Below are 24970 nucleotides of genomic sequence, written 5' to 3'. Positions count from 1 at the left end.
ATAGAGGGGTTGTCTTCACTGAAGATCCTTCGATTAAGTTCGACATGCATTTCTGGCTTCCTTGATGCATTTGATAAGCTATCTCATCTGGAGACACTTGATTTATATGACTGCCAGATGCTTCAATCGCTGCCACAAACAATCGCAAGCTCCCTTCTCTCGCAACACCTTAAGTTAACTAGTTGTGACAATTTTCGATCGCTGCGAGCTTCCTACCCGTTTAACGGTTTTGGAAATCACCCGTCAACATCACACATTGCCTCAACTTTCTCATTTAATCCACCTAAAAGGGCTCACTATTGTGGATTGCCAATGGCTAGAATCCATGCCAGAGCTTCCCTTAGGATTAGTGGAGCTTCACGTCCACGGTTGTGATGAGTTGACAGAGTTACCGAATTTGTCAAGTTTGAAGTTCTTGTCGAATTAGATCTCGGTTCGTCCAGCGAGCTCATAGAAATCAAGGGTCTAGGAGCTTTAAAATCCTTAGCAAAGCTAAATGTATCTGGATGCTCGAAGTTGTCCAACCTTGAAGGCCTTGAACATCTTGAGTCTTTGAGATTCTTGTGTATGAGTATGTTCTCGGGTCGATGCTCCGACGTTGAATGATGATCTATTTCGAGGCCTTGACAAATTGAAAATCTTGGAAGAGCTGCAGATGTGGTATTGTCGGTCCCTTATAAGACCGGACCTTTCACAATTAACACATATGAAGCAATTAAGTACTCGTGAATGCCACAATCTAGTCGAAATTAAAGGTCTTGAAAGATTGAAAATCTTGGAAAAATTGGATATAGAGGGATGCAGATCCATTGAAAAATTCCCAAGCCTCTTGTGCTTTGATAACCTGAGACATTTGAACATTAGAGGGTGCTCGAAGCTTGGTGATGTTCGGGACCGGAGAAAGTCCCGTTGTGTTTAAATGAGGGATTCAGCTTGAGCCTCGGAAATTGTCCACATCCAGTCTAATTTCGAAGATTAAATGAAATGATGGGGTTTAATCTCGCATGACCTTGTGGAGATTCCAGAGCTCCAGAAATTGAGGAAAGAAGAATTTAGAGAAAAGAATTGTGATAATTCTCAATATTTTTGTACCAGGATTACAAAACTATTTATAGGACTTCTACAAGTACTGACTAGGAAAAAACAGATCTGTAAAAAACAGCTCTAATCCCACAAATCAAGGGATACTAATAAATCATATCCTAACTAATTATTTACAGCTATTTCCTAATAATTAGGACCCAAAAAATCAGGATTGAATATTCCTAATAATCGGATCCTAAAAATCATGATAATTCAACACTCCCCCTCAAGCTGAGGAATAGATGTCTTCCATTCCCAGCTTGAAGATTATTTCATGAAAGATCCCACCATTAAGTCCTTTAGTTAGCACATCGCCTAGTTGATCTCCCAAGGTATGTAGGACATGCAGATCAACCCCTCTTCTATCTTTTCTTTGATGAAATGCCTGTCAATTTCAATATGCTTCGTCCTATCATGCTGTACAGGATTATGAGCAATATTAATTGCTGATTTATTGTCACAATACAGCTTCATAGGACCCTCCCACTTGATCTTCAAGTCTTCTAGGATGATTTTAAGCCATAATAGCTCACATATTCCTTGGGCCATTGCTCGAAATTCTGATTCAGCACTTGATCTTGCAACTACATTCTGTTTTTTACTCCGCCAAGTCACTAAATTTCCGCCAAGAAATGTGCAATAACCAGATGTTGACCTTCTATCCACCATAGATCCTGCATAGTCAGCATCGGTATAAGCTTGCAGCATCGTTTTTGATTTCTTCGAATAGGACTCCTTTTCCTGGACTTCCTTTTAAATAATGTAGCACTCGATTGACTCGCTTGTAAGTGTGATTCTCTTGGATCATGCATAAATTGACTAATCATACTTACTGAATAGGCAATATCAGGTCTAGTATGAGCCAAATAGATAAGTTTCCCAACCAATTTTTGATACATTTCTCGATCTACAGCAGGTTCTTCCTTTGCATCTCCAAGCTTTTTATTAAGCTCAATAGGTGTGGCTACTGGTTTACAACCAAGTTTTCCAGTTTCCTTCAAGAGATCGACCACATACTTCATTTGTGAGACAAAAATTCCATGTCTAGAGTAAGAAACTTCAATGCCAAGGAAGTATTTGAGTCTTCCTAGCTCTTTTATTTCAAACTCTTTAATCAAACACGTTTAGCTACTGTTTCTCCTCATCATCGTCACCAGTGACAATAATATCATCGACATACACTAGAAGTGCTGTTACTCTCCCTCTTGCTGAATGCTTAATGAAGAGGGTATGATCACCTTGGCTTTGTTTGTAGCCTGAAGCTTTCATAGCTGGAAAATCTCCCAAACCAGGCTCTAGGTGATTGCTTGAGCCCATATAGTGCTTTCCGTAATCTACATGCTTTGTTTGTTGTTTTTTCTCCTTCAAATCCCGGTGGAATACTCATGTAGATCTCTTCTTCTAGGTCTCCATGTAAGAATGCATTCTTCACATCATACCGCTGAAGTTGCCAATTAAAATGAGCTGCCAAAGAGAGTAGAATTCTCACAAAGTTCATCTTTGCCACCGGAGCGAATGTTTCCCGATAATCTACTCCATAAGTCTGAGTATAACCTTTTGCCACCAATCGTGCTTTATATCTCTCAAGAGAACCATCAGCTTTGTATTTCAAGGTAAAAACCCATTTGCAGCCCACAAGATTCTTTCCTTTAGGTTTTTCGACAATCTCCCAAGTCTGGTTTTTTTCTAGTGCATCCATTTCTTCTCTCATTGCATTCCTCCATTCTTCTTTAGACAATGCCTCAGATAAAGTATTTGGAATGGAAAAGGTGTTTAGACTCACAATGAAATTTTTATGAGATGGTGATAGGCGGTCAAGTGACACATAGTGAGATAGTGGATATAAGGGTCGCTTTGTGCATTCTCTAGTACCTTTTCTAACAGCAATGGGAAGATGCGAGTCATTTTCAGGCATATCAATTGACTGTTTATGCAAAGGAGAGTCAGAACTTACCGGAAATTCATTTGCAAAACTCGGATGGGAATCTTGAACTTGTGTTTGGTCTGGAACAATTGTCTTTCTTGAGTATACCTGAGGAAATCTCATAGAGTCATAAATACGAGGAGATATGGGAGTGGACTCTTGTTCCGGAATAGGCTCAATTGTAGAGAGTGGGTCTGAAATTAACGTAGCACGAACTGATTCATCAGAAACTGATTCATGAGGAGCTCGTTGATTAGAATTGGAGGCTGATTGATTAAGGATTGGTTGATCAGAAGTGGGAGCTCGGATTGGAAGATTATTAGGAGGTAAGTCAAGATTAAGGACCTCAAAGTCTTTATCTTCAGCTAATGACTTCTCCCCCTGAAGATAAGATTGTGGAAAGTAAGGTTTGTTTTCTACAAATGTAACATCAACTGAAATATAGGTTTTTCGAGAAGGAGGATGATAACATTTATACCCCTTTTGTGTAGCGGAGTAACCAAGAAAGACACACTTGATTGCTCTAGGATCTAGTTTTCCCCTTTGCTGATTATGAACATGTACAAAAGAGGTGCAACCGAAGACTCTAGGTATGAGATTATTTGTTGTCCTGAAATGTGGATAGAAGCTAGAAAGAACTGCCATAGGAGTTTTGAAATCTAATACTCTTGATGGCAACCTATTAATCATGTATGTAGATGTAAGAACAGCTTCCCCCCAATAAGACTTAGGGACATTTCCATGAAACAATAGCGCTCGAGTAGTGTTGAGCAAATGACCATTTTTCCTTTCAGCCACCCCATTTTGCTGTGGTGTGTTTACACAAGATGACTCATGGATTATCCCTTCCTTTTGGAAATAAGTTGACAAGATATGATTAAAGTAGTCTCTAGCATTATCTGATCTAAAGTTCTTAATTTTAACTCCAAACTGATTTTGAATCATAGAATTAAAATTAGGAATAATACTACTTACATCAGATTTGTGTTTGAGTAAGAATATCCATGTGACCCTAGTGCAATCATCGATTAGAGAAACAAACCATCGAGCCCCTGAGATATTTGGAATTGTGGAAGGTCCCCAAATGTCACTGTGAATCAAATCAAAAGGATGAGAACTTCTTTTGTTGCTTATAGGAAAAGATACACGGGTGTGCTTAGCAAATTCACAAGTATCACATTGGAATTGACTCATATCTAGTCCTTTAAACAAAGAAGGAAACATGATATTTAAGACACGAAAAGATGGATGACCAAAACGAAAATGATAAAGCCAAATGACATCCTTATTTGAAGCACTAAGAAATGACAAGGGTGAATTGTTCATGACTCTTTTTGAAATCCTCGGCGTCTCCAGATAATACAACCCATTCTTTTCCTTAGCAAGTCCAATCTTCCTCTCCGAATCCTGTTCTGAAAAACACAAGAGGTAGGGTAAAAAATTGCACAACATTTGAGGTCATTGGTGAGCCTTTGTATGGAGACTAGGTTGGCTGATAATTTTGGCACATGGAGGACATCTTTTAGAGTGAGAACAGGCGTAACATAGACATCACCAACTCCTGCAACCGTGGCCAAAGAACCATCTGCCACCCCTATTTTTCTATTACTTGGACAAGGGGTGTAGGTACTAAAAAAATGAGAAGTGTGAGTCATGTGATCAGTGGCACCTGAGTCTATTATCCAAGCTTCATTTGAAAGTTTTTCTGAGGCATTTAAACTAAAAGAGAATGGAGACTTACCTGAGAGTGCTAAGGAACATGCACCAAAGGGTTTATCAAGAGACCCTAAAAACCCTTTAATTCTTTCTATTTCCTCATTGCTAAAGGATTCTTTCACCTGTCCTTCACCGTGATTGATTTGCTGGTTGGTCTGTTCAATTAGATGAGCCTGGGGCCTTGGCTGTCCTCCTTTGTTTCCCCACTCTCGGCTTGAGGTTGCTGGTTTGCCATTCAGTTTCCAGCAACGTTCCTTTGTATGCCTTGGCTTCTTACAGTAGGTACACCACAAACTGTCTCGATTATCCTTCCATGTGGACTTTGAAGTATCCACCCTTCCTCTTTCTTGTGTTGACGCATTGCGAGTTACTAATGCTGAGCCTTCCACAGCCTTGAGGCTCTAGCATTATTCCCCTTCGACTTTCTTCCGCCCGGATTAGAGAGATTGTCTCTTCCAAAGAAGGGATTTCTTCTTTTCCAAGTATTTGAATTCGACTTGGTCAAATTCAGAATTAAGACCTGCCAAGAAATCATATACTCGATCCTTTTCAATGAAGGTTTTTAGAGTTGCAGCATCATCTGCACACTTCATCTCAAATACTCGATAATGATTGAGTTCTTGCCATAGATTTTGAAGGGAATTGGCATATTCTGTCACCGTTTTGCTCCCTTGTTTTGTTGCACTTGTCTTTACCTTGATTTCATATACTTGTGCTGCATCTCGAGCCTTCGAATAAGTCCTGCGAATAGAATCCCAAATTTCCTTTGCAGTTTTGAGAAACATACATGTATCACTTATGGCTGGATCCATTGAATCCCAAAGCCATGACATGATCATTGAATCTGCCTCATCCCATGCGTTGAACGTGGGATCTTCTGGTGTTGGACCTGTTCCAAGAAGATGGCTGAGTCTTCCTTTACCCTTCAAATAGGTCTTGATGAATTGTGACTATTTGAGATAATTCTTTTCATTCAGCCTATAAGTTGCTCTCACATTTTGTAGATCTCCGGTCATATGGTTGGTATTGGCCTCCTCATTTTGACCCGAAGTATTTCCAATCAATTTTCTCTCAGACATGGATAAGTCCAGGCACAAAGAAAGTACTTGGAAAGGAAGAGCAAGAGAAAACAGAAGCAGTAAAGGCTGCTGCAAGTGAATGAGGTTTTAGAGAAAAAAAAAATTGGGACAAGTTTAGAAGCAAAGAAGGAAAAAAGGGATCACAACAATGACAGTTGCGATCAGATTGTTAAGGACAAAGACAAATCCAGCAATGAAGGCTGTGATTGGAAGATTATTGCATCAATGAAGGATGCTCTGCAACATTTTCCCAGAAAAATGAGCCTAATGCTCTGATACCATGAAGAATTTAGAGAAAAGAATTGTGATAATTCTCAATATTTTTGTACTAGGATTACAAAACTATTTATAGGACTTCTACAAGTACTGACTAGGAAAAACAGATCTGTAAAAACAGCTCTAATCCCACAAATCAAGGGATACTAATAAATCATATCCTAACTAATTATTTACAGCTATTTCCTAATAATTAGGACCCAAAAATCAGGATTGAATATTCCTAATAATCGGATCCTAAAAATCATGATAATTCAACAGAAACCAAGACGTTCAGCAATGCAACTTATCGGAATTTCATACGTTCATTGCACTACTATTGCAGAGAGAAAAAGTTGGCCCGTGAGAAGATTGCTCCGATGAGTCAAGCACAATGGCCACAATGTCCGGAACGATTCACGTTTCCCTCAAAAGGTAAATAAAGCAGGTCATCCTGTTCATTGTTGAGATGCATTGCCAAATTTCATCAGCATTTCCAGCTTGATAAAGACCATTTTCTTGGATGGCCGGCTATTCCACTTCTGTCTTTTTAGTAGTTCAAAAAATTGAGACGCTGGTCGTGGAAGCACGATGGTTCAGGGGTATCGTGCTCTGGATCGTGGGAGGAGTCAATAATACATTCACAAGAGGTGCAGTTAGTAAAATACCAACCATTTAAAAGATTTACCAATGTTTCCTTAAATTAGTTGGTGACCAATTTTTTGTCAAATTGTACTAGTGTAGACTGTCAATAGATCTACAAGTACGTCGATTAATTAGTAAGTTGCGAAATTCTTCCATTAACCAATGGGGGTTACCCCAGTGGCCACTCTTCTCATTTGGTGTGGGGTGGAGATGCGTGAATGAGGAAGCGGGGTTTTGCAACCTACACAGCAATATATCTAGAATATGATCAGACAAAAACAAAACAAATTTCTTCCATTATTAGATAATTTTTGCTGACTCAAATTTTCTATGGCTAATGTATTAACGATTTGGTGTTAGCAACATACGAAAGAGGAGGTTTGATATTTAATCACCAGATAAAAAGATGGCTTATTGTCTTTTTGTCTCCCTTTTTTACATAAAATAATCAGGTCAAATCTAATCAATTTCCTTGACAACAGCGTTTTGTTTTCCTTCCTTTACGTGATTCTATGAATGGGCAAGCTAATGGAGAAGCATGGAATGATGCTACAGAGAAATCACTCTCTTGATAATGCCAACAGCATCAGAATGCCTTGAGATGTCATAGCCATCGAGTAAGATTGCTCATCCTCCATAAGCTATTAATCTATTAATGACTATTGCAACCAAATCTGAGTTGTAGTTTTTTGGGAGCACTGATTTTGAAGAATAGTTTGTTTCCTCCTTGACATCCAGATGATTATGTTTATTTGCCTATGCCAATATTCATTTTATCTGTCACGATGCTCAAATGGAAGAACAATTGCTTCATATAAGCCATATGTACTTTTTAAGAAACCCCTCAACTTCAGTTATCTCAGTCCCTTCAGAATTCTTTTGTGGCAAGTCATTAAAATGTTTTTGATACACTGCTGTAATTTCTCAACAAGATGCCCTGGCCATCTTGGATTCTTGATGAGACTTATGCATCAAATTTGACCGAGGGCAGAATATCAACCAAATTCATCACCTGTGGAAAAATCAGCTTCAGACTTTACGTTTTATTCATTCAAGCATTAGAATATTTACGCTATGCAATGTGGATTTGTTTCGCCAATGCGCATTCTGGACCTTCAAAATAGCTATAGCTTGCCATGTAAGAAGAAAGAAGCGATGTCATATTAATCTGAGACATATAAACCAAAGAGAACACTATGTGGAGGTGGTTCTCATGTTAGATTAAGAATGAAGTGACTGTAAATGGACTGTTTTGGCACCGGAAGAAAGGCAGAGCTGGACGTTGTTCTTGTTTTGTGAGAGTTTTAGTGTCAAGACTGCTCTAAAAGATGGAGATTCCTCAATGTCACCTCACGGCATGATTTGGTAGTAATCGATTCAGTGGATGACAATTGATCTCATGATAATGCACCAATTTGCAGGAGCCCTAGATACCTTTTCTTAGGGACATTTTTCCAGTTTTTGAAGCAACTACTTGAATTGATGCAGTTGATGAAGTTTTCAATTTATAATTATTGTTCTTGACGGTTCCAGCGGCTTAAGACTCTGGAATTATATCCATCCAACTCCTGATTTGTTAAAGGATTAACACTTGTCAGCAATTTTTTTTTTTTTTATGAATTTGAGGAAAATATCAACCATAATTACGTGATTCCTAATGCCGAAGATTGAACATCCTAACATTAGAAACAGAGGACACATATGCCAGTCTCAACCATAATTCTTTTGATAGCTACTATGGATGCTCACTAAAAGGTCACAGTTGTTTTTCAACGATTCAAATGTCTTTCTTGGTCGCCCTTATGGTAAAATCAATTCGGTTCCCCTCATCATGATAATGTTAACATTAATTAATTTAAGTATGGAAGTATAGGGTAATATGTTCAATTCGCAATATTTGGCGTTCTATATTTGTACGTGGATCTTGTGTTTTGAACTGTCTGGCCACTTCATGTTCTTGTTTCTGCAGTTATAATTGAAGTCCATTGTCAGTTTCCATTAATCTTCCAATTCTACAGGAAAGGCAAACAAAGGCACCTTCAATACTCTCTATTCTTTTTCCCATTTGTTGCAACAGAACGAGAACAGACAAAGACAGAGCACGAAAGTTGAAAGGGAGGGGTGATCGCGAAGTGAGGTGGAGGGATCCGAGTTGATATGTCCATTGAACAAGAAAAGAGATTCAGGGCTTGTGGAGGTATATTCCGGTAAGCAAAGCAGCTTCCGTGACAAGAGAGAGGATGTCCTCAACTTAGCGTTTACTTCCTTCAAACATTCGCCCTCCGGAGTTCTTGAAGTTGGCCATGCAGCTCAGTAAAGTTTTGGCTGCACTCCTGACTTAAGAGAGTCGTCTGCACGAACCCCTCAGGACTCAATGTTACAGCTCCCATATGTTTATGTGGGCGATATGACCTTGTCTATAAATAAAAGTTCAAATTAAACCATCCAACAATATGATTTCTTCATCATTGATGTCGATTGGTACATTTGACAAGCCAAAATATTTGTGATGTTATTGTCCTAGAACGGTCAATGAGAGAGTTAATCTAGATATGCACTTTCTGTTATAAAAGCAAATGTTGATATTATAGCTAACATGAGTGCATTTGATCCCGCACAATCTCCTCCCCCGAAACCTCGGAGCAGAAATTACAGTTGGCTTGTGAATGAAGAGATGGTTTAGTGAAATTGAGAAACAACATAGCCTTTGCAGGCACATTAATTTTACTCAGATGTTTTCACCACATTTGGTGTCTATTCTTTCTTTTGACCCTTTGTCCCTTACGCCATTTTCTCTTCATCTATAGACGTGTAAAGCTACCGTTCACCGGTGACAAGCTATCCCGCATTCATCCTCATAAGATGTCCATGCGGATGCGGATGCGGGGGGCCAACAACTAGTCATCAAGTGATTTGATGAAGAACAAGCTGGATATATTGATGTCGAAACTCATTGTTTTGGCTTGAACCTAGGCGTCATGCTTCGTGCAGCAAGCATCGAGGCCGTCATCAGGTCTCTCTCCCAAAAAGAAAAATTATCCAATCAATCGAGTCTTAAAGATTCCAATTTAGTTTTAAGATTTTCATTTTTGCCAATTTAATCTTGAACTTTTGTGCGAAATTGGAATGTAGTTTTTTTGACCAATTTTCGCTTGAAATTACTAATGTGGTAATATCATGCCATATAGCAAGGGTGATGATGACTAGACTATCTTGTCATCAATTTCCATGAAAATCTGTTGGAAGAACTATATTATAATGTAGTGCAAAGGTTTAAGACTAAAATAGTAAAATTGAAAAGTTTAAAACTGATTAGGTAACTTTTCCCACTTGCACATTCACCGTAGAGGAGACCACGATTATATAATTTTTAATAATGATCTTTTTTTATGTTCAATAGTAATTAGTCAACCATAAAAAAAAAAAAAGGAGCTGCAAATGAATCGAGAATCCTTCATCACATTATGTATTAAAAAAAAAAAAAGTGAAACTTTTTCTAGAGAAGATGAAGAATTACTAGATACCTCAACCGAACTTGGATTCGCATTTTCCACTCCATTCTTTGCTCTGCGAGATTATTCATTCTTGCAAGTAACAAATGTTGCTACTGGCAATTATTACGATCGTTGTGACCATTAATCCAGCCTTCGGCTGAATTGGATGAGTTTCAATTCTCTTCTTCCGAGTTGCCAAAGCTTCCACCCCTCGGACCACAACGCTGCCTGCCTCATGTCTAGTTCTGAGATTAAATGTTTTTGCCCAATTGATAACATGACTGGAATTTTATGAGTTAATTTCACAGCTTAATTAGCACAAGGTTCGTGTAATTCGCCTTCTCTACGTAACCTCTTGAGGTCTCGTTATGAGTAATTGATTATTGGCGAATCCTCTGTAATAGTCTCGACACCATTAGTTTGCTCTTTGATGGAGCTCAAATATTACCGACCTAGGTCCAATCCGGATAATATACATGCACATCATTAATGTGTTTAATTAATAGTAAAATTTTGGTAACCTATTTATATAGGCTTCTGTGCATTAGTAATGCGTGCTTCTTTCCGTGATGTGTTTATTTTATTGATAACCTATTTTAATAAAAGAGGGTTTTTTTCTCAATTATTCTTTTATTAGTTAGTTGCGTTTGAATTTGCCTTTTTAGAAACGAAAAGAGACTATTTGGATTACATAAAAATCGTGCATTGAAAAAGAAATAAATACACCAAGAGTTGCATTTCTAGAGAAAATGCCTTTATACATTAATCAGTGAGTCTTTTTTAGGCTGTGCATTTCATTGAGAAGATCAATAGGCCTCACTTCCTCCTTCGTCGAAGAAATAATAACCAGAAAATCTCATTTCTATTCAGCCTTATACCAAAATGAATGATATGAATGGTATTTTATGAACATAGAGGAATAGACTTGTCAAACTTTATGAATGCATCTCACCGGAAAAGTGAAGTATCTTTAAATATGGATCGAATTGAATCAATAAATATTATAAAATGGTTGTTTGTTGATTTTGGACTGGAAAATACATGGCTGGAAATTAAATTGCAGGAGAGACAAATTTATCAAAATTTTAAAGATTGAGATAAATTTGCAGAGACCATTTAGTTCTGAAAAAATAAATCAATGTGGATAATTATAGCCCACCACCGATGATCACATGCAAGCAGTCTTTGATTTTTGAATTCACCAGGCAGTTTTATTTAAGTGGATATTTAGTTCTCACCACGAGGGCCACATTATTAACGGTCCAAATGGGGTTTGGTCTTCTTGATTTATATAGATCCTACGTTTCCGCCAGTGCAATCTCATGGCCCCAGCAGTTGGGAGGTCCATATAAACATCCGCTGGGCATCCGCTGGGCATCTGCTGGGACCCACTGGGTATTATGGCCAACTCTAGATGAGATTCCACTAAGAACTGGGCTCACGATTTGGGGGTTATGCGGTCTGCCCACAGACCCACTTTCCTCCTTATTGGGCCTCGTGCTCGACTGTGGCGCACCCCAGCCCACTCATGTGGTGGTGCGACAACTACATCAGTTCTTTTTCCCCTCGCCCATCGCTTTGACCCAACGGTCGCGGAGTGAATTGTTGTCCATTCCCTATTAGTATTTTCCACCGGGAGTTTTCAATGAACCCAGCATTCAGACACGCACCTTCGCTTGATTGCCGACCGTTAGATATGATGAGACCCATGCAGATTTCCTTGTCACATTTCAATAATCAAATTTTAATTTAGTATCTGCACTTGGTCTATGTAAAAGGAGTAAAAAGTTAATCATCACCCTGAGAATTCCTACAAATCCCGGAGAATTAATGAGCATTAAATTGCAAGAAGAAAAAAAAAATCTCAAATTGTTCATCAAAAACCTTGAAAATCTTTGTGATGGATGACATTTTGCATAGAAGATCTGGCAAAATGCACTAGAATATGAAGGGTTATGATCGATTTGGTCTGTCAAGACTAGTAAAGGGAATGGCACAGATGATCCTAACTTTTTTAATGTATATTTAGAGAGAAAGAGGTTCGGTGTTGAAGGAAAGGGCAAAAAGTCCAAGAAGAAATGGACAACCGTGCAAAAGCAATACCATTCTCAGATGGAAAGATCAATTTTTTTCTCAGAGCCAAAATTTTTTGAGGCCAAATTTCTTCAATAAAATAGATCGTTGATGTCTCCATGTACCGCCACGTCACGGTCTCAGTCTTCAATCTCACTTTTCAAGTCTTGATGTTCAGGAGGTCAAAGTTGAGAAAGCAGAGGAGATCGAGTTCGAAAACAGCACAAGCAGCAACGTCATTCTTCGCGGTCAATCCAGATAAGTCGAACCAGCTCCTCCGGTAGCGGATGATGCTTCGAAGAAGCACGACGAGAAGGAACAGTGAATAACACCGTGAAGTTCCCCTCTCGGTCGAGTCGCTACTGGAATCGTCTCCGGTGATGGCAGGCTCTTCACCAAGGATGGGGGAAGGGGTTTCAAGCGAGGCCGAAGCACCCGGGGGAAAAGATCAAGTTGATACAGGTGTGGTTACTAAACCACCAACTGAAAAAGATTTTACCAACGCACCCATAAATTAGTTAGTGATCAATTTTTTTTTTTCCAAATTATACAAGCGTGCACTGCAATTGGATTACAAATATGTCAATAAAATTAATAACTTACGAATTTCTTCTATTATCAAAGATTTCCCCAAATGAAAATGTTTATAGTTTATATATTAACCATTTGATATTAGCGATGTACGAAAGAGGAGGTTTGATTATTTTCCTTTTGGTTCCCTTCCCCTTGCATAAAATAATGAGGTCAAATTTAATCGTTTTCCATAACAATAGCATATTGTTTTTCCTTCTCTTACGTGATTCATGCACCAGGGAAGCTAATTGAGGAGGTTAGCATGATGCTTCCGAAAAATCACTCTCTTGATGATGCCAAAAGTCATCGGAATGTCTTCTAACTACATTACAAGTCACAGCCATCAAGTAAGATTGCTGATCCTAGATAACCTATCAATGACTATCACCAGTAAATCCGAGTTGTAATTTTCTCAAAGCAAGTCTGAAGAATGATTTGCTTCCTTCCTTGACATCTATTTGGTTATGTTTATTCACCTACGCAGATACTTTAGATTACATTCATCCATGAGGATGCTCAAATGGAATAACAATTTGTCTCAAATAAGCCATATTGTACTCCTCAAGGAAACTCCTCAACTTCAGTTATCTCAATCCCTCAAGAATTCTTTTCACGGTAAGTCATTAATATATTTTTGATACACTACTACATTCTCTTCACAAGATTCCCAGGCCATTTTGGATTCCTGATGAGATTTACGGGTCAAATATGACCGAGGGCTGAATGTCGATGAAATTCACCCCGTCTGGAAAAATTAGCTTCAGATTTTATGTTTAATTCATTCAAGCAATTAGAATTTTTACGTTATCAATGTGGTTTTTTCTGCTGATGCTCATTCTGGACCTTCAAAATAACAAGATATACTATAGCATGCTATTTATGAAGAAAGAAACGATGTCATTTTAATTAGCGACATCGACATGTAAACCAAAGAGAACCATTTGTGGAGGTGGTTCTGATGTAAGATTAAGAATGAAGTGACTGGGAAAATGGACTGTTTGTTTTGGCACCAGAATGAAGGCAGAGCTGGACATTGTTCTTGCTTTGTGGGAGTCTTAGTATCAAGACTACTCTGAAAGATTTGGTAGTAATCAATTTAGTGGATAACAAATCAATCTCATGATGTTGCACCAGTTCGTAGGAGCTGTTAATACCTTTCTTAGGGATAGATTTTCATTCTCGAAGCAGCCATTTGTTTTTGACAGTTCAGGCAACTTGAGAGTCTGGAATGATATCCATCCAACTCCTGATTTGTTGAAGGATTAACACTTGACAACGATTTCCTTATGAACTTGAGGAAAATATCAACCATGATTCATGATTATATGATTCCTAATGTGGAAGATTGAACACCTGACATTAGAAACAGAGGACGCATATGCAGAGTCTCAGGATTTCTGCTCAAAATTCTTTTGTTCCAGAGAGAACGTATTTTGATAGCTAGGACAGTTGCTCACTAAAGGCCAAAAAGTTGTGTATCAATGATTCAAATGTCTTTCTTGGCATGATATTGTTAAGAGTTAAGTATAAAAGTATAGAGTAGCATGTTCGATTCGCATTATTTGGCGTTCTAAATTTGCATGCGGATCTTGGGTTTTGAACTCTGTGGCCACTTTTATGTTCTTGTTTCTGCAACTATGATCGAAGTCCATCGTCAATTTCCATTACTCTTCCAATTCTACAGGAAGGGAAAACAGAGGCACTTTACAATACCCTCTTCTCTTTTTTCCCATTTGTGGCAACAGAACGAGATCAGACAGACAAAAAGCAGGAAGAGAAAAACAGTTAAAGAAGAAATGGGTGACCATGAAGTGAGGTGAAGGGATCCATTGAACGAGGAACAGAGATTCAGGGTTTGTGGAGGTATCTTCCGGCAAGCAAAGCAGCTTCCTTGACAAGAGAGAGGACGTCGATGACATCCTTGACTTAACATTTGCTTCCTTTAGAATTTCGCCCTCTAAACATTAAAGGGTGCTCGAAGCTTAGTGATATTCAGGGACTTGACAAGGTTGCATAAGTGTACAAATAAGGGATTCGACTCTGAGCCTCGGCAAATCGTCCACATCTGTTGAAATTCGAAGATTTAATGAAATGATGGGGGTCAATCTCGCATGTACTTGTGGAGATCACATAGCTCCAGGAATTGAGGCATCTAAACTCTAAAAGGCGTTCAGCAATGCAACTTATCGGAATTTTATACGTTCATTGCACTACTGCAGCACAGAGAAACAATTGGTCTATGAGAAGAATACTCCGATGAGTCGAGCAGTACCGCCTCAATTTCAGGAACAATTCACGTTTTGGCTTTGAAAGGTAAATAGAGCAAGTCACACTGTTCATGGTCGAGCTGCATTGCCAAATTTCATCAGCCTTTCCTACTCTATAACACCATTTTTCTTGATAGCCTGCTATTCTACTTTTTTGTCTTTTAAGTAGTTCAAGGAATGGGGACGCTGGTCGTGGCAGTTGACACGATGCTTCAGGGGTATCGTGCTCTGGATCGTGGGAGGAGTCAATAACAGATTTACAAGGAAAAGTAGAAGGATTTACCGAAGATTAAATCAATCGGTAAATTAACGACCTTTTCCAAATTTTATAGGTGCGATTAGTAAAATATCAGCTCAAAAATGATTTTACCAACGACCCTTAGATTAGTTAGTGATCAATTTTTGTTTTTAAAATTGTACTAGCGCAGGCTATCAATAGATCTACAAATATGTCAATAAATTAGTAAGTTACGAATTTCCGTCACTATTAAATATTTCACCGACAAGAAATTTTTCTGCAGTTAATGTATTAACCATTTGATATTAGCAACGTACGAATGAGGAGGTTTGATATTTAATCACCAAATAAATTACATAAAATAATTAGGTCAAATTTAAAAATTTTCCATGACAACAGAGTATTCTTTTTGTTCTCTTACGTGATTCAAGGAACGGGGAAGCTAATGAAGGAGCATGACACGATTATGCTTCGGAGCAATCACTCTCTTGATAATGCCAACAGTCATCAGAATGCCTTCGAAGTTCATCGGATGTCATAGCCATCAAGTAAGGTTATTGATCTTGGATAACCTATTATCACTAGCAAATCTGAGTGATAGTTTTCTGGAAGTATTGACTTCGAAGAATGATTTCCTTCCTCATTTGACATCTATATGGTTATGTTTATAAACCTACGCTGATACTTTCGATTTCATTTTATCCGTGAGGATGCTCAAATGGGAGAACAGCTGCTTCAAATAAGCCATATGTACTCTTTAGGAAACCCTTCAACTTTTGTTATCTCAGTCCCTCAACAATTCTTTTCATGGTTAGTCATTAGGGTGTTTTTGATACACTGCTATACTTTCTTCACAAGATTCCCTAGCCATATTGGATTCTTGACAAAATCTACCTGTCAAATTTGACCGAGGGCAGAATTTCGATCAAATTCATCCCATCTGGAAAAATCATCTTCCAATTTTATTTTACTTTTATTCAAGCATTAGGAATCTTACGCTATGCAAGGTGGATTTGTTCCACTGATGCTCGTTCTAGACCTTCGAAATAGCAAGATATAGTATAGCATGCTATATACGATAAAAGAAGCAATGTCATTTTAATCTGGGACATGTGAACCAAAGAGAACAATATGTGAAGGTGGTCCTGATGTGAGATTAAGGATGAAGTGACTCTGTAAATGGACTGTTTGTTTTGGCACCGCATGATTTGATACTAATCGATTCAGGGGATAACAAGTCGATGTCATGATGTTGCACCGATTTGCAGGAGCTGTTAATGCCTTTCTTAGGGATAGTTTTTCAGTTTCTTAAGCATCTATTTGAGTTGATGCAGTTATGAAGGATGCAATTAGTAATTCAGTTCACAGCTCAAGACTCTAGAATTATATCCTTCCAACTCCTGATTTGTTGAAGGATCGACTCTTGACAGCTACTTTTTTATGAACATCCTAACATTAGAAATAGAGAGAGTACATGCGGAGTATCAAGGTTAGGCATGAACTAAGTCAATATTCAACGTTTCCATTCGAAATTCTTTTGTTCCAGACAGAACGTAGTTTGATAGCTAGGACAGTCGCTGACTAGATGCTAAAAAGCTGTTTGTCAAGGATGCATATGTCTTTTCTGGTCGCCCTTACGGTGAAATCAAATTCGTTCACCCTGATCATGAGATTGTTAGCATTAGTTAATTAAGTACGGAAGTACAGTGTAGTATGTTCGATTTGCATTATTTGGCGTTCTAAACTTGTACCGATCTTGAGTTTTGACATCCATGGTCAATATAGTTTCTTGTTTTTGGAATTAAAGTTGAACTCCATAGTCAGTGCCCATTACTCTTCCAATTCTGCAGGAAAGGAAAACAGGGGCACCTTACAGTATTCTCTTTTCTTTTCCCCATTTGTTGCAACAAAACAAGAACAGACAATGTAAACAGCGGGAAGGGAAAAAAAAAAACTTCCAGAAGCTTGCTTCCTGAGTTACGATGGCTCATGTGGAGGGGTTGTGATGCATTCGTGGGCACCAATATTTTGTCTGGAGAAATTGGTCATACTAAATTTATCTGGAAGTGATATTTCAGAGCTTTGGGAAGGTTGGAATCATCTTAAGGTCAAAAGGAGATCATCTTGTTTTGTCTTTTGTTTCGAATGACTTATTCTTAGCGAAAATTTATCAATCATTTTGTTTTGCAGGTGGCGAAGCAGTTGAAGGTTCTAGATATTAGCTATTGCCAGCATTTAAAAGTTACTCCCAATCTGTCAGCCCTTCCAAAATTTAGAGATATTTCGTCATGTGAGAATCTGAAGCAAATTGACCCTTCTATTCGAGCAGCCAAGGGCCTTGTCTTTTTGGAGTTGCAGGAATGTTGTCAACTCCAAGAGCTACCCCAAGAAATGAGCGAGTTGGAAAAACTGAAGGAGCTTTACATAGGTCAGACTGCTATAGTAAAAATTCCTCCATAAACTGAAGGAGCTTTACATAGGTCAGACTGCTATAGTAAAAATTCCACCATGTATAGGTTCTTTGAAGAAGCTGGAGGTGCTTTATGCCGCTGGTTGCATATCATTGGTTGGACTTACCGATCCAATTAGCCATCTAGTAAATTTATTGACCCTTGACTTGAGGTTTTGCCCCGGGATAAGTAAACTTCCAGACAGTATTGGATCCCTCGTGAAATTGCAGCGCTTGTTATGTGGATTTAATTACCCTTGTTATCATAGCATCGAGTATGATAGCATCAACTATGGTATGTGAGAAAATTAAAGTCGAATGCAAGCATTTGCAAATTACCTGATTCCATTAGGGATTTGAAAATTTTGGAATTTTTGTATATTGCTGATTTTTAAAATTGAGTAATTTACCAAGTACTGTTAGCAAGTTGGGCAACCTTGAAGTATTAGATGCCGTAGGTTGCGATAGTCTAGGAGGGCAAATTCATAAAGATGGGTTGTCTTCACTGAAGATCTTTCGATTAGGAGAGGAAGGTGTTTTGGGCTTCCATGGCACATTCAATAAGCTATCTCGTCTTGAGGTTCTTGAGTTAGACCACTGCTGGTTGCTTCAATCGCTGCCCGAGCTTCCTGCCTCTTTTTCAGTTTTGAAAGTCATCGGTCAGCATCGCACATTTCCTCAACTTTCTCATTTAACCCACCTAAAAAAGCTAACTGTCGTGAGTTACTCATTGTTGAAATCCATGCCGGAGCTTCCCTCAGGACTATTGGAACTTTCTTTCTACAATTGTGGTGAGTTGAAAGAGTTACCGAGTTTTTCAAGATTGGAATTCTTGTCGAAATTAGATCTTGGACGGTGCGGAAAGCTGACAGAGATCAGGGGTCTAGAGGGATTAAAATCCTTAGCAACATTTACTGCACCTGGATGCTGGAAGTTGTCCAACCTTGACGGCTTTGAACATCTAGAATCTTTGAGAGGGATTAAAATCCTTAGCAACATTTACTGCACCTGGATGCTTGAAGTTGTCCAACCTTGACGGCTTTGAACATCTAGAATCTTTGAGAAGGTTGTGGTTATGGCCAAATGGTCCAATATTGAATGATGGTCAATTTTTTTTTTTTTTTGACTTAGGGAACCCCGCACGACCGGCAGCTGGAGGTAAACCACTGGGGCGACACGTGCTAGCCACCACACACGTACCACCGGGTAAGTCGCTAAGAGTCTCAAGCTAGCCTTTCTGCAATTTGCGTTATAAGAGCTTCGAACACTAGACCTCCTCGATGGAAGTCTAGCGCCTACCCAGCTGAGCCACCGCGACGGGTGGTGAATGATGTTCAATTTTCAGGCCTCGAAAAGTTGAAAAACTTAGACGTATTAGATCTACAGCACTGTCAGCCCCTTGTAAGAGTGGACGTTTCGCACTTAACACATCTAGAGGAATTAGATTTTAGGGGATGCCGCAATCTATGCGAAATTAAAGGCATTGAGAGATTGAAAAACTTGAAAGTATTAGATCTCCGGGGGTGCCCATCCTTTGAAACATTACCAGACCTCTCGTGCTTGCCTAACCTGCGAGATGTAACGATATAATTTTCCCTAGAAAAGGTAAGTAAAGCAAATCACGCTATTCATTGCTGTTGTCTCCATCTCCCACCGCTTTACGGCCTCAGTCGCCAATCTCTCTTTTCAAGTCATCTGACAAACTTCGGTCTTGATGTTCAGGAGGTCCAAGTCCTAGTGCGTGCGCCACCCGTAATGTCGAAGTTGAGAAAACAGGGTAGACGAGTTCGAAAACAGCACGTGCGGCAACGTCATTCTTCGCTGTCAATTCCAGATAAAGTCCAGCCAGCTCCTTCGGCGGTCGATGATGCTTCGAAGAAGCACGACGAGAAGGAACAAATCGCATGGGTCTTTTTGTGTGGTAAAATTGCTGGGAGCTTATTCATCCACGATTCCTGTTCAAAGTGGCTTTTGAAGGGCGGGTTGCAGAGAGTACTTGAATCTGGTGAAGCCCCCTGCACATGGGCTGTCTCCAGGGGGTCCCCTCTCGGTCAGGTTGCTGCTGGAATCGTCTCCGGCGACGGCAGTCTCTTCACTGAGGATTGGGGGAAGGGGTTTCGAGCGAGGCCGAAGCACCCGCCGGACAAGATCAAGTCGAGGACTCTGGCTACGGCGATTGTTTGTAGCCATCTCTTCTGCGGACATCATGATACGGGCGTGGTTAGTAAAACACCAACTAAAAAATGTTTTTACCAACGCATCCACAAATCAGTTAGTGATTCGATTTTTTTTTCTTCCAAATTATGCAAGCGGGCACTACAATAGAATTACAAATATGTCAATAAAATTAGTAAGTATTAAAGACTTTCCCCAGCTAAAAATGTTTATTGTTAATGTATTACCATTTGATATTAGTGACGTACGGAGGAGGTTTGATATTTAATCAGGATTATTTTCCTCGTCTCCTTTCCTTTTACATGAAATATTTAGGTCGAATTTAATCGATTAGCGTATTGTTTTTCCTTCTCTTACGTGATTCAAGCACCAGGGAAGCTAATGGAGGAGGATGCCATGATGCTTCGGGAAAAATTCACTCTCTTGATAATACCAAAAAGTCATCGGAATGCCTTCTAAGAACATTACATGTCATAGCCATCAGGTAAGATTGTTGATAGTAGATAACCTATCAATGACTATCACTAACAAATCTGAGTTGTAATTTTCTCGAAGTACTGAGTTTGAAGATGATTTGCTTCCTCCCTTGACAACTATTTGGTTATGCTTATTCATCTCCGCCGATACTTTCGATTACATTTTATCCATGAGGATGCTCAAATGGAAGAACAGTTTGCCTCAAATAAGCCATGTTATACTCTTCAAGGAAACCCTCTAACTTCGGTTATCTCAATCCCTTAAGAATTCTTTTCATGGTAAGTCATTAACATATTTTTGATACACTGCCATATTCTCTTCACAAGTTTCCCTGGCTATTTTGGATTCTTGATGAGTCTTACGTGTCGAATTTGACTGAGGGCAGAATATCGATCAAATCAATCCCGTCTGGAAAAATCAGTTTCAGATTTTATGTTTTATTCATTCAAGCATTAGAATTTTTACGTTATGCAATGTGGATTTGTTCCAATGCTCATTCTGGACCTTCAAAATAGCAAGATATGCTATAGCATGCTATGTATGACGAAAGAGATGATGTCATTTTAATCTGGGACATCCAAAGAGAATCATATGTGGAGGTAGTTTTGATTTGAGATTAAGAATGAAGTGATTGTTTAAATGGACTGTTTGTTTTGGCACCAGAATGAAGGCAGAGCTGGACGTTGTTCTTGCTTTGTGAGAGTTTTTGTCAAGGCTACTCTAAAAGATTTGGTAGTAATCGATTTAGTGGATAACAAAGTGACCTCATGATGTTGCACCAATTTGCAGGAGTTGTTAATGCCTTTGTTAGAGATAGTTTTTCAGTTTCTAAAGCAGCTATATGAATTGATGCAGTTTATGAATGCTGCAATTTATAATTATTGTTCTTGACAGTTGAGGCAGCTTGAGACTCTGGAATGATATCCATCCAACTCCTGTTTTGTTGAAGGATTGACACTGACAGCAATTTCCTTATGAACTTGAGGAAATTTTCAACCATAGTTATGTGATTCCTGACGCCAAAGATTGAACATCTTGACATCAGAAACAAAGGACGCATATGCAGAGTCTCCTTCCCATTCGAAGTTCTTTTGTTCTAGAGAGAACGTATTTTGATAGCTAGGACAGTTGCTAAAAAGCTGTTTGTCAATTATTCAAATGTCTTTCTTGGTAGCCCTTATGTTAAAATCAAGATTGTTCCCTGTGATCATGATATTGTTAGTTGTATGATCGATTTGCATTATTTGGCATTCTAAATTTGTATGCAGATCTTGGGTTTTGAACTCTCTTGCCACTTTATGTTCTTGTTTCTGCAATTATAATTGAAGTTTAGTGTCAGTTTCCATTACTCTTCCAATTCTAGCAGGAAAGGAAAACAGAGGCACTTCACAGTACTCCCTATTCTGTTTCCCATTTGTAGAAAGAGAACAGAGAAAGACAAACAGCAGGAAGAAGAAAAAGTTAAAGAAGAAAGGGGTCAACATGCAGTGAGGTGAAGGGATCCGAGTTGATATATCCATTGAACAAGGACAGAGATTCAGGGCTTGTGGAGGTATCTTCCGGCAGGCAAAGCGGCTTCGATGACAAGAGAGAGGACGTCAAAGACATCTTTGACTTAGCATTTGCTTCATCTAAACGTTCGCCCTCCGGAGATCTTCAAGTTTGCCATGCAGCTCAGTAAGTTTTGGCTACACTCCTGGCTCAAATTGTCATCTGCCCGACACCTGCCAGGTCCCCCATCTATGTATAATAGGTCAAATTAAAGGATCACATGATATGATTTCTTCATGATCGCTGTCGCCTCGTACGTTCGACAAGCCAAAATATTTGTGAAGTTGTTGTCCCAGCACGGTTTATGAGAAAGAGACGATCTAAGTATGCACTTTTTGTTATAAAAGCAAATGTTGATACTATAGACCAACTTGAGTGCATTTGCTCCCCCGCAGTCGTGTCCCCCGAAATCCCAGAACAGTAATTAAAGTTGGCTTGTGGATGAAGAGATGGTTTAATGAAATCGGGGAACAACAGATTTATTTTTACTCTCAGATTTTATCACCTCACTTGGAGTCTCTTCTTTCATTCGACCCACTAGTCCCTTAACGTCATTTTCTCCGCGATGTACCTTTTCAGGAATGGGAATCCATGCATGTAGAGACGTGTAAAGCTATCATTCACCGATGCAACATTTTCCACATTCATCCTCATAAAACGTCCATGCAAACGCGGGGGCCGACCACAAGTCAGATCGATCGATTCAACGAAGGACAAGCTGAATAAATCAACGTCGAAACTCATTGTTTTTGGCTCTAGCCCTAGCGTCATGCTCCATGCAGCAAGCATTGAGGCGGTCGCGGCATCTTTTCCTCGGAAAGAAAATTGTCCAGTCAATTTTTAATTCATAATATGGATATTAATTTAATTTTAATTTTTTTGTCAATTTAAATATAAATCTTTGTGCAAAATTCTAAGAAATTACTAGCGTGGTGATGGTGTTTAGCATAGGATCTTTGGGGGACGATTGAATCATCACGTTAATGATTTTCAGCGAAAATTGATCGGAATAACTATATTGGAATTTCATGCATAGAATTATGATTAAATTGAAAAAAAAAACGAAAATTTTATGATTAATATTATATCCGAACGATATATTTATGACTAATTGGATTGTTTTCCCCTCGCTGCACATCCCACTGTAGAGGAGCCCACGATACTGGCCGTACCTCAAGAGTTGGAGGCGCTGTGGCATTTTCAATAATGATATTTTTTATGTTCAATAGCAATTAATCAACCACAAAAAAAGCCGCAAATGAACCGAGAATCCTTCATCGCATTATGTATTAGAAAAAGAAAGTGAATTTTTTCTAGAGAAGAGAAAGCACCACTAGATACCAGAGCCGAATTCGGATTCGCATTTTCCGCCCCATTATTTGCTCTGCTGGATTATTCATCCTTGCAAGAAACATTAATCCATCCTTCGGCTGGATCGGATAGTTTCAGTTCTCTTCTACCGAGTTGCCGCAGCTTCTTCCCCCGGGGCCGCAACACCGCCTTCCTCATGTCTAGTTGTGAGATTAAATGTTTTTGCCCGATTGATAACATGACTGGAATTTTGTGAGCTAATTTCATGACTTAGTTAGCGCAAGGTTCGTATAATTCGCCTTCTTTACTTAACCTCTTGAGGTCTCGTTATGAGTAATTGATCATTGACAAATCCTTTGTAATAGTCACGGCTTTGTTGGTTTGCTCTTTGACGGAGCTCGAATATTATCAACCTCTATCTAATCCGGACAATATACATGCACATCGTTAATGTGCTTGATTAATAGAAATTTTGGTAACCTATTTATATAGGTTTCTGTGCATTAGTAATGGGTGTTTGTTTTTCCGTGATGCTTTTATTTTATTGATAACCTATTTTTATAAAATAGATTTTTTTTTCTCAATTGTTCTTTTATTAGCTAGTTGCGTTTGAATTTGCCTTTTTTAGAAACAAAAAGAGATTGTCCGGATTACATAAAAATCATGCATTGAAAAAGAAATAAATACATTGAGAGTTGCATTTCTAGAGGAAATGCCTATATACATTAATCAGTGAGTTTTTTAAGGCTGTGCATTACATTGAGAAGATCAATAGGCCTCACTTCCTCCTTTGTCAAAGAAATAACGACCAGAAAATCTTGTTTTCATTCAGCCTTATACCAAAACGAATGATATACATGATATTTTATGAATATAGAAGAGCGGAGTTGTCAAGTTTTACGGATGCGTTCAACTGGAAAAGTGAAATATCTTTAAATATGGATCGAATTGAATCAATAAATATTATAAACTGAAATTAAATTTGCAAAGACCATTTAGTTCTTGGACTAGGAAATATATGGCTGGAAATTAAATTTCAGGAGAGACAAATTTACCAAAATTTTAAAGGTTAAGATAAATTTGCAAAGACCGTTTAGTTCTGAGAAAATAAATCATTGTGGATAATTATAGCCCACCATCGATGATTAAATGCAAGCAGTCTTATTTTTGGATCCAGTAGACAGTTTTATTGATGTGGATATTTAGTTCTCACCACGAGGGCCACATTTTTAACGGTCCAAATGGGGTTTGATCTTCATGACTTATATAGATCTTACGATTCCTCCAGCGCAATCTGTGACCCAACACTTGGGAGGTCAATATAAACATTTGTTGGGCATCTACTGGGACCCACTGGGATTATGGGCCCATTCTAGATCGGATTCCATCTAATAAGTGGGCCGGGCCACTAAGCATTGGGCCCAATGTTTGGGGTTCTGCGGTCGGCCCACAAACCCACTTTCCTTCTTATTGGGCCTCGTGCTCGACTGTGGTGCACCCCGGCCCACTCATGTGGTGGTGCGACAACCGCATTGAGTTCTTTTTCCCCCCCGCCCATCACTTTGACCCGACGGCCGCCGAGTGAATTGTTGTTCATTCCCTATCAGTTTTTTCCACAGGCAGTTTTCAATAAATCCAGCATCGCCTTCGCTTGAATGTC

At 38.9% G+C, this 24970-nt stretch overlaps 1 protein-coding gene and 1 long non-coding RNA gene across 2 annotated transcripts in view; both read left to right on the top strand.

The window, feature by feature from the left end:
* The window catches only part of LOC104443244 (disease resistance protein RUN1-like), a 52035-nt gene extending 33937 nt beyond the window's left edge, over nucleotides 1-18098 (top strand). Inside the window, exons 1-8 of the transcript XR_005550610.1 lie at nucleotides 12410-12731; nucleotides 13082-13189; nucleotides 13327-13457; nucleotides 14527-15155; nucleotides 15276-15410; nucleotides 15779-15895; nucleotides 17198-17454; nucleotides 17538-18098. The gene's annotated coding sequence lies outside the window, so the exon portion shown is untranslated. Of the gene's footprint in view, nucleotides 12732-13081; nucleotides 13190-13326; nucleotides 13458-14526; nucleotides 15156-15275; nucleotides 15411-15778; nucleotides 15896-17197; nucleotides 17455-17537 lie in introns of the transcript that reaches the window.
* Nucleotides 18099-20593: 2495 nt separating this feature from the next.
* LOC104442214 lies at nucleotides 20594-21731 on the top strand. The gene is made up of 2 exons (XR_005550611.1): nucleotides 20594-20726; nucleotides 21343-21731. It is a non-coding gene; the product is annotated as an uncharacterized LOC104442214 (long non-coding RNA).
* Nucleotides 21732-24970: the final 3239 nt, after the last annotated feature.

This window comes from Eucalyptus grandis, chromosome 4 (assembly GCF_016545825.1).
Source record: "Eucalyptus grandis isolate ANBG69807.140 chromosome 4, ASM1654582v1, whole genome shotgun sequence".
NCBI classification, from domain to species: Eukaryota; Viridiplantae; Streptophyta; class Magnoliopsida; order Myrtales; family Myrtaceae; genus Eucalyptus; species Eucalyptus grandis.
This window is presented reverse-complemented; position numbering and strand designations above follow the sequence as displayed.